Below are 10,741 nucleotides of genomic sequence, written 5' to 3'. Positions count from 1 at the left end.
AGATACTGTATATACTGTAATGACCTGGCTAGATCATAAAGGGGATACTAGTTGGTGTCTGTATATGGTAGAGATACTGTATATACTATAATGACCTGGCTAGATCATAAAGGGGATACTAGTTGGTGTCTGTATATAGTAGAGATACTGTATATACTATAATGACCTGGCTAGATCATAAAGGGGCTACTAGTTGGTGTCTGTATATAGTAGAGATACTGTATATACTATAATGACCTGGCTAGATCATAAAGGGGATACTAGTTGGTGTCTGTATATGGTAGAGATACTGTATATACTGTAATGACCTGGCTAGATCATAAAGGGGATACTAGTTGGTGTCTGTATATAGTAGAGATACTGTATATACTGTAATGACCTGGCTAGATCATAAAGGGGATACTAGTTGGTGTCTGTATATGGTAGAGATACTGTATATACTGTAATGACCTGGCTAGATCATAAAGGGGATACTAGTTGGTGTCTGTATATAGTAGAGATACTGTATATACTGTAATGACCTGGCTAGATCATAAAGGGGATACTAGTTGGTGTCTGTATATGGTAGAGATACTGTATATACTGTAATGAGCTGGCTAGATCATAAAGGGGATACTAGTTGGTGTCTGTATATGGTAGAGATACTGTATATACTATAATGACCTGGCTAGATCATAAAGGGGATACTAGTTGGTGTCTGTATATGGTAGAGATACTGTATATACTATAATGACCTGGCTAGATCATAAAGGGGATACTAGTTGGTGTCTGTATATAGTAGAGATACTGTATATACTGTAATGACCTGGCTAGATCATAAAGGGGATACTAGTTGGTGTCTGTATATGGTAGAGATACTGTATATACTGTAATGACCTGGCTAGATCATAAAGGGGATACTAGTTGGTGTCTGTATATGGTAGAGATACTGTAAATACTATAATGAGCTGGCTAGATCATAAAGGGGATACTAGTTGGTGTCTGTATATGGTAGAGATACTGTATATACTATAATGAGCTGGCTAGATCATAAAGGGGATACTAGTTGGTGTTTGTATATGGTAGAGATACTGTATATACTATAATGACCTGGCTAGATCATAAAGGGGATACTAGTTGGTGTCTGTATATGGTAGAGATACTGTATATACTGTAATGGCCTGGCTAAATCATAAAGGGGATACTAGTTGGTGTCTGTATATAGTAGAGATACTGTATATACTGTAATGACCTGGCTAGATCATAAAGGGGATACTAGTTGGTGTCTGTATATGGTAGAGATACTGTATATACTATAATGAGCTGGCTAGATCATAAAGGGGATACTAGTTGGTGTCTGTATATGGTAGAGATACTGTATATACTATAATGAGCTGGCTAGATCATAAAGGGGATACTAGTTGGTGTCTGTATATGGTAGAGATACTGTATATACTATAATGAGCTGGCTAGATCATAAAGGGGATACTAGTTGGTGTCTGTATATGGTAGAGATACTGTATATACTATAATGAGCTGGCTAGATCATAAAGGGGATACTAGTTGGTGTCTGTATATGGTAGAGATACTGTATATACTGTAATGACCTGGCTAGATCATAAAGGGGATACTAGTTGGTGTCTGTATATGGTAGAGATACTGTATATACTATAATGAGCTGGCTAGATCATAAAGGGGATACTAGTTGGTGTCTGTATATGGTAGAGATACTGTATATACTATAATGAGCTGGCTAGATCATAAAGGGGATACTAGTTGGTGTCTGTATATGGTAGAGATACTGTATATACTATAATGAGCTGGCTAGATCATAAAGGGGATACTAGTTGGTGTCTGTATATGGTAGAGATACGGTATATACTGTAATGGCCTGGCTAGATCATAAAGGGGATACTAGTTGGTGTCTGTATATAGTAGAGATACTGTATATACTGTAATGACCTGGCTAGATAATAAAGGGGATACTAGTTGGTGTCTGTATATGGTAGAGATACTGTATATACTGTAATGGCCTGGCTAGATCATAAAGGGGATACTAGTTGGTGTCTGTATATGGTAGAGATACTGTATATACTGTAATGACCTGGCTAGATCATAAAGGGGATACTAGTTGGTGTCTGTATATGGTAGAGATACTGTATATACTATAATGACCTGGCTAGATCATAAAGGGGATACTAGTTGGTGTCTGTATATAGTAGAGATACTGTATATACTATAATGACCTGGCTAGATCATAAAGGGGATACTAGTTGGTGTCTGTATATAGTAGAGATACTGTATATACTATAATGACCTGGCTAGATCATAAAGTGGATACTAGTTGGTGTCTGTATATGGTAGAGATACTGTATATACTGTAATGACCTGGCTAGATCATAAAGGGGATACTAGTTGGTGTCTGTATATAGTAGAGATACTGTATATACTATAATGACCTGGCTAGATCATAAAGGGGATACTAGTTGGTGTCTGTATATGGTAGAGATACTGTATATACTGTAATGACCTGGCTAGATCATAAAGGGGATACTAGTTGGTGTCTGTATATAGTAGAGATACTGTATATACTGTAATGACCTGGCTAGATCATAAAGGGGATACTAGTTGGTGTCTGTATATGGTAGAGATACTGTATATACTGTAATGACCTGGCTAGATCATAAAGGGGATACTAGTTGGTGTCTGTATATGGTAGAGATACTGTATATACTGTAATGAGCTGGCTAGATCATAAAGGGGATACTAGTTGGTGTCTGTATATGGTAGAGATACTGTATACACTATAATGACCTGGCTAGATCATAAAGGGGATACTAGTTGGTGTCTGTATATGGTAGAGATACTGTATATACTGTAATGACCTGGCTAGATCATAAAGGGGATACTAGTTGGTGTCTGTATATGGTAGAGATACTGTATATACTGTAATGGCCTGGCTAGATCATAAAGGGGATACTAGTTGGTGTCTGTATATGGTAGAGATACTGTATATACTATAATGAGCTGGCTAGATCATAAAGGGGATACTAGTTGGTGTCTGTATATGGTAGAGATACTGTATATACTATAATGAGCTGGCTAGATCATAAAGGGGATACTAGTTGGTGTCTGTATATGGTAGAGATACTGTATATACTATAATGAGCTGGCTAGATCATAAAGGGGATACTAGTTGGTGTCTGTATATGGTAGAGATACTGTATATACTATAATGACCTGGCTAGATCATAAAGGGGATACTAGTTGGTGTCTGTATATGGTAGAGATACTGTATATACTGTAATGGCCTGGCTAGATCATAAAGGGGATACTAGTTGGTGTCTGTATATAGTAGAGATACTGTATATACTGTAATGACCTGGCTAGATCATAAAGGGGATACTAGTTGGTGTCTGTATATGGTAGAGATACTGTATATACTGTAATGGCCTGGCTAGATCATAAAGGGGATACTAGTTGGTGTCTGTATATAGTAGAGATACTGTATATACTGTAATGACCTGGCTAGATCATAAAGGGGATACTAGTTGGTGTCTGTATATGGTAGAGACACTGTATATACTATAATGAGCTGGCTAGATCATAAAGGGGATACTAGTTGGTGTCTGTATATGGTAGAGATACTGTATATACTATAATGACCTGGCTAGATCATAAAGGGGATACTAGTTGGTGTCTGTATATGGTAGAGATACTGTATATACTGTAATGGCCTGGCTAGATCATAAAGGGGATACTAGTTGGTGTCTGTATATAGTAGAGATACTGTATATACTGTAATGACCTGGCTAGATCATAAAGGGGATACTAGTTGGTGTCTGTATATAGTAGAGATACTGTATATACTATAATGACCTGGCTAGATCATAAAGGGGATACTAGTTGGTGTCTGTATATAGTAGAGATACTGTATATACTATAATGACCTGGCTAGATCATAAAGGGGATACTAGTTGGTGTCTGTATATGGTAGAGATACTGTATATACTGTAATGACCTGGCTAGATCATAAAGGGGATACTAGTTGGTGTCTGTATATAGTAGAGATACTGTATATACTATAATGACCTGGCTAGATCATAAAGGGGATACTAGTTGGTGTCTGTATATGGTAGAGATACTGTATATACTGTAATGACCTGGCTAGATCATAAAGGGGATACTAGTTGGTGTCTGTATATAGTAGAGATACTGTATATACTGTAATGACCTGGCTAGATCATAAAGGGGATACTAGTTGGTGTCTGTATATGGTAGAGATACTGTATATACTGTAATGACCTGGCTAGATCATAAAGGGGATACTAGTTGGTGTCTGTATATGGTAGAGATACTGTATATACTGTAATGAGCTGGCTAGATCATAAAGGGGATACTTGATGGTGTCTGTATATGGTAGAGATACTGTATATACTATAATGACCTGGCTAGATCATAAAGGGGATACTAGTTGGTGTCTGTATATGGTAGAGATACTGTATATACTGTAATGACCTGGCTAGATCATAAAGGGGATACTAGTTGGTGTCTGTATATAGTAGAGATACTGTATATACTGTAATGACCTGGCTAGATCATAAAGGGGATACTAGTTGGTGTCTGTATATGGTAGAGATACTGTATATACTGTAATGACCTGACTAGATCATAAAGGGGATACTAGTTGGTGTCTGTATATGGTAGAGATACTGTATATACTGTAATGACCTGGCTAGATCATAAAGGGGATACTAGTTGGTGTCTGTATATGGTAGAGATACTGTATATACTGTAATGAGCTGGCTAGATCATAAAGGGGATACTAGTTGGTATCTGTATATGGTAGAGATACTGTATATACTGTAATGACCTGGCTAGATCATAAAGGGGATAGTAGTTGGTGTCTGTATATGGTAGAGATACTGTATATACTATAATGACCTGGCTAGATCATAAAGGGGATACTAGTTGGTGTCTGTATATGGTAGAGATACTGTATATACTATAATGACCTGGCTAGGCTAGTCAACTTAGTTTTTTCACTGTTCCTAGCTTGCTAGTCTTCTTCCCAATCGACTTGTCTGACAGGGAAACTGATGTGAAGAAGCTGTCCACAGTCACATTTCTGCCTTTGCCCATGTAAGGCTCCACGTGACTCAAAACCACAGTCTCAGACAGTCTCAGACAGTCACCCGCTGGCCTGGTTTCATCTTTCCCCAGACATGGAAAGACCTTGAGCAAGTTGGTTTGGACATCTGTGGCTAACCAGAACTGAGGTCACATGCACCACTATCAGTTTCTATCTGGTTTCTATTGGCCGTTCATCCATTGACGACAGAATAGCAGATTTTAATTTGATTGTGTTAATAGTTTTTGCGTAGTTGCCAGATTAATGCTGCTGCTGGAGTGGTCATGTGATTAAAACATGGACAACACGGATATTGTTGAAGAAAAATTGAACTTTGGAAATAAAGCTGCACCTCTTGAATGTTGAGAGTTATTTGATAAAGGTAAGTGTCAAGGAAACTGCAGAATCTGCTCTTTCAGATACAGTATTATATAGAAATCACAATGTTTAACCTGCAGAATCTGCTCTTTCAGATACAGTACTATATAGAAACACAATGTTTTACCTGCAGAATCTGCTCTCTCAGATACAGTATTATATAGAAATCACAATGTTTAACCTGCAGAATCTGCTCTTTCAGATACAGTACTATATAGAAATCACAATGTTTAACCTGCAGAATCTGCTCTTTCAGATACAGTATTATATAGAAATCACAATGTTTAACCTGCAGAATCTGCTCTTTCAGATACAGTATTATATAGAAACACAATGTTTTACCTACAGAATCTGCTCTTTCAGATACAGTACTATATAGAAATCACAATGTTTAACCTGCAGAATCTGCTCTTTCAGATACAGTACTATATAGAAATCACAATGTTTTACCTGCATGTGACTCTGAAGGAGGATTTGGTAAATAGATGCTCATTTTGTCACATACATCGAAAAAGGGGGACCAAAACACAGCGGGTCGATGGTCCAGCTGATCAGGATAACTTATCATGTGTGAAATTAGTTTTGGTATAGTTTAGGAGTAGTATCGATGGGCCAGCTGATCAGGATAACTCTTATCATGTGTGAAATTAGTTTTGGTATAGTTTAGGAGTAGTATCGATGGGCCAGCTGATCAGGATAACTCTTATCATGTGTGAAATTAGTTGTGGTATAGTTTAGGAGTAGTATCGATGGGCCAGCTGATCAGGATAACTCTTATCATGTGTGAAATTAGTTTTGGTACAGTTTAGGAGTAGTATCGATGGGCCAGCTGATCAGGATAACTCTTATCATGTGTGAAATTAGTTTTGGTATAGTTTAGGAGTAGTATCGATGGGCCAGCTGATCAGGATAACTCTTATCATGTGTGAAATTAGTTTTGGTATAGTTTAGGAGTAGTATCGATGGGCCAGCTGATCAGGATAACTCTTATCATGTGTGAAATTAGTTTTGGTATAGTTTAGGAGTAGTGTCGATGGGCCGGCTGATCAGGATAACTCTTATCATGTGTGAAATTAGTTGTGGTACAGTTTAGGAGTAGTGTCGATGGGCCGGCTGATCAGGATAACTCTTATCATGTGTGAAATTAGTTTTGGTACAGTTTAGGAGTACTGTCGATGGGCCAGCTGATCAAGATAACTCTTATCATGTGTAAAATTAGTTTTGGTACAGTTTAGGAGTAGTGTCGATGGGCCAGCTGATCAGGATAACTCTTATCATGTGTAAAATTAGTTTTGGTACAGTTTAGGAGTAGTGTCGATGGGCCAGCTGATCAGGATAACTCTTATCATGTGTGAAATTAGTTTTGGTACAGTTTAGGAGTAGTGTCGATGGGCCAGCTGATCAGGATAACTCTTATCATGTGTGAAATTAGTTTTGGTACAGTTTAGGAGTAGTGTCGATGGGCCAGCTGATCAGGATAACTCTTATCATGTGTGAAATTAGTTTTGGTACAGTTTAGGAGTAGTGTCGATGGGCCAGCTGATCAGGATAACTCTTATCATGTGTGAAATTAGTTTTGGTACAGTTTAGGAGTAGTGTCGATGGGCCAGCTGATCAGGATAACTCTTATCATGTGTGAAATTAGTTTTGGTATAGTTTAGGAGTAGTGTCGATGGGCCAGCTGATCAGGATAACTCTTATCATGTGTGAAATTAGTTTTGGTATAGTTTAGGAGTAGTGTCGATGGGCCAGCTGATCAGGATAACTCTTATCATGTGTGAAATTAGTTTTGGTACAGTTTAGGAGTAGTGTCGATGGGCCAGCTGATCAGGATAACTCTTATCATGTGTGAAATTAGTTGTGGTATAGTTTAGGAGTAGTGTCGATGGGCCGGCTGTGAAGGTTGACTGCTATTGTTTGTTTCCCGCTCATCAACTTGGACAGAGTCCAGGACATGTTTTACATCACTCTAAAGGCCTACTGTAACTCATAGCATGTGTTCATTTCCTTACAATACATGTGATTAGTGTTAGAGTTACAGTCAATAAAACAGACCCACAACAGTTTATTTGTGGAAAGTAAAACATAAAAGAGAATATTATTAACCCACAAGGGGGTGTGGTCAAATGATTTGCTGCTGATAAATAGGCATAACACAAACTCATCATTACACTATTGTCTTTCTACATTAAATCAACCCCTTCATCCTTCTTATCATTCAGTTAGGCCTCATTTGGGGGCGGCAGGTAGCCTAGTGGTTAGAGTGGAGGGGCGGCAGGTAGCCTAGTGGTTAGAGTGGAGGGACCGTCAGGTAGCCTAGTGGTTAGAGTGTAGAGGCGGCAGGTAGCCTAGTGGTTAGAGTGGAGGGGGGGCAGGTAGCCTAGTGGTTAGAGTGGAGGGGGGGCAGGGAGCCTAGTGGTTAGAGTGGAGGGGCGGCAGGTAGCCTAGTGGTTAGAGTGGAGGGGGGGCAGGTAGCCTAGTGGTTAGAGTGGAGGGGAGGCAGGTAGCCTAGTGGTTAGAGTGGAGGGGGGGGCAGGGAGCCTAGTGGTTAGAGTGGAGGGGTGGCAGGTAGCCTAGTGGTTAGAGTGGAGGGGCGGCAGGTAGCCTAGTGGTTAGAGTGGAGGGGCGGCAGGTAGCCTAGTGGTTAGAGTGGAGGGGTGGCAGGTAGCCTAGTGGTTAGAGTGGAGGGGAGGCAGGTAGCCTAGTGGTTAGAGTGTAGAGGCGGCAGGTAGCCTAGTGGTTAGAGTGGAGGGGCGGCAGGAAGCCTAGTGGTTAGAGTGTAGAGGCGGCAGTTAGCCTAGTGGTTAGAGTGGAGAGGCGGCAGGTAGCCTAGTGGTTAGAGTGGAGGGGCGGCAGGTAGCCTAGTGGTTAGAGTGGAGGGACGGCAGGAAGCCTAGTGGTTAGAGTGTAGAGGCAGCAGGTAGCCTAGTGGTTAGAGTGGAGAGGCGGCAGGTAGCCTAGTGGTTAGAGTGTGGAGGCGGCAGGTAGCCTAGTGGTTAGAGTGGAGGGACGGCAGGTAGCCTAGTGGTTAGAGTGGAGGGGCGGCAGGTAGCCTAGTGGTTAGAGTGTAGAGGTGGCAGGTAGTCTAGTGGTTAGAGTGTAGAGGCGACAGGTAGTCTAGTGGTTAGAGTGTAGAGGCGGCAGGTAGCCAACTGGTTAGAGTGTTGAGCCAGTACTTGAAACGTTGCTGGATCGAATCCCTGAGCTGAGAAGGTAAAAATCTGTCGTTCTGCCCCTGAACAAGGCAGTTAACCCACTGTTCGTAGGCCGTCATTGAAAATAAGAATTTTTTCTCAACTGATTTGCCTAGTTAAATAAAGGTAAAAACTGATATTATCATATAGGACTGATTCTAGTGTTAAAAGTCAGGGAGCAGGTCTGATTCTACTGTCTGATTTTATTTTATTTTTACGGCTGCATTATACCTTTTAAAAGTATTTTGTTTAAATATAATTTCCCTCCACAACAACATGAATACCTGCATACTTTCACATACAAACCAGAGGAGGCTGGTGGAGGAGCAATATGAGGACAGGCTCAGTGTAAAGACTGGAATGGAATAAATGGAATTCATTTATTTATTCCATTTCAGCCATAAAAATGAACCCGTCCTCCTATAACACTTCCCACCAGCCTTTCCTCTGAAATGTCTCTGTTCTGTTAAAAGAGAAGTTGAGAATACCACATATTGTTTCTGTTGTATCTAAATGTATCTACATTAAACCACATGTTTTGTTCTTAAGACTGATGGGGAAGAGTGGGGTGTAAAGGATTTTGCAACACTACTGTAGTTAGCGCAACCTTGTGACTAAGTTAACATCCTGTTTTCAATACTTGGGGGGATTTCAATGTTATCTTTCAGCCTTCCCGAAACCAAAGACAAACTCTGTACAGGATCTGAACTGTATAACCTTTTGCATGAGAACTTTCCTGCCATGTAGGGAATTTAAAACTTGTAGTGTATTTGAGATGAATATAAAAAGGATTTTGAAGTTTGTAATATAGACTACTTCCTCTGCAAGAGCATCAGAAAATATTTGATTTCCTGTGTTGTGTTGATTTGAAGGAAAGACAGACAGACTCTGGTAAGTCTAGGCTAATTATTATGTTTTTAAATATCCTTTATATAAACATTCAATAGAGAGAGTAGGCTTGAGATATGATCCTTTATATTGCTGATGACCTGATGGTCTCTGTAGGAAATGTTTAGATAATATCCTTTATATTGATGATGACCTGATGGTCTCTGTAGGAAATGTTTAGATAATATCCTTTATATTGATGATGACCTGATGGTCTCTGTAGGTAATGTTTAGATAATATCCTTTATATTGATGATGACCTGATGGTCTCTGTAGGAAATGTTTAGATAATATCCTTTATATTGATGATGACCTGATGGTCTCTGTAGGAAATGTTTAGATAATATCCTTTATATTGCTGATGACCTGATGGTCTCTGTAGGAAATGTTTAGATAATATCCTTTATATTGCTGATGACCTGATGGTCTCTGTAGGAAATGTTTAGATAATATCCTTTATATTGATGATGACCTGATGGTCTCTGTAGGAAATGTTTAGATAATATCCTTTATATTGATGATGACCTGATGGTCTCTGTAGGTAATGTTTAGATAATATCCTTAATATTGATGATGACCTGATGGTCTCTGTAGGTAATGTTTAGATAATATCCTTTATATTGATGATGACCTGATGGTCTCTGTAGGAAATGTTTAGATAATATCCTTTATATTGATGATGACCTGATGGTCTCTGTAGGAAATGTTTAGATAATATCCTTTATATTGATGATGACCTGATGGTCTCTGTAGGAAATGTTTAGATAATATCCTTTATATTGATGATGACCTGATGGTCTCTGTAGGAAATGTTTAGATAATATCCTTTATATTGATGATGACCTGATGGTCTCTGTAGGAAATGTTTAGATAATATCCTTTATATTGATGATGACCTGATGGTCTCTGTAGGAAATGTTTAGATAATATCCTTTATATTGATGATGACCTGATGGTCTCTGTAGGAAATGTTTAGATAATATCCTTTATATTGATGATGACCTGATGGTCTCTGTAGGAAATGTTTAGATAATATCCTTTATATTGATGATGACCTGATGGTCTCTGTAGGAAATGTTTAGATAATATCCTTTATATTGATGACGACCTGATGGTCTCTGTAGGAAATGTTTAGATAATATCCTTTATATTGATGACGACCTGATGGTCT

This window comes from Salmo salar, unplaced genomic scaffold (genome assembly GCF_905237065.1).
Source record: "Salmo salar unplaced genomic scaffold, Ssal_v3.1, whole genome shotgun sequence".
Classification (NCBI taxonomy): domain Eukaryota; kingdom Metazoa; phylum Chordata; class Actinopteri; order Salmoniformes; family Salmonidae; genus Salmo; species Salmo salar.
Note: the sequence above shows the minus strand (reverse complement) of the source record.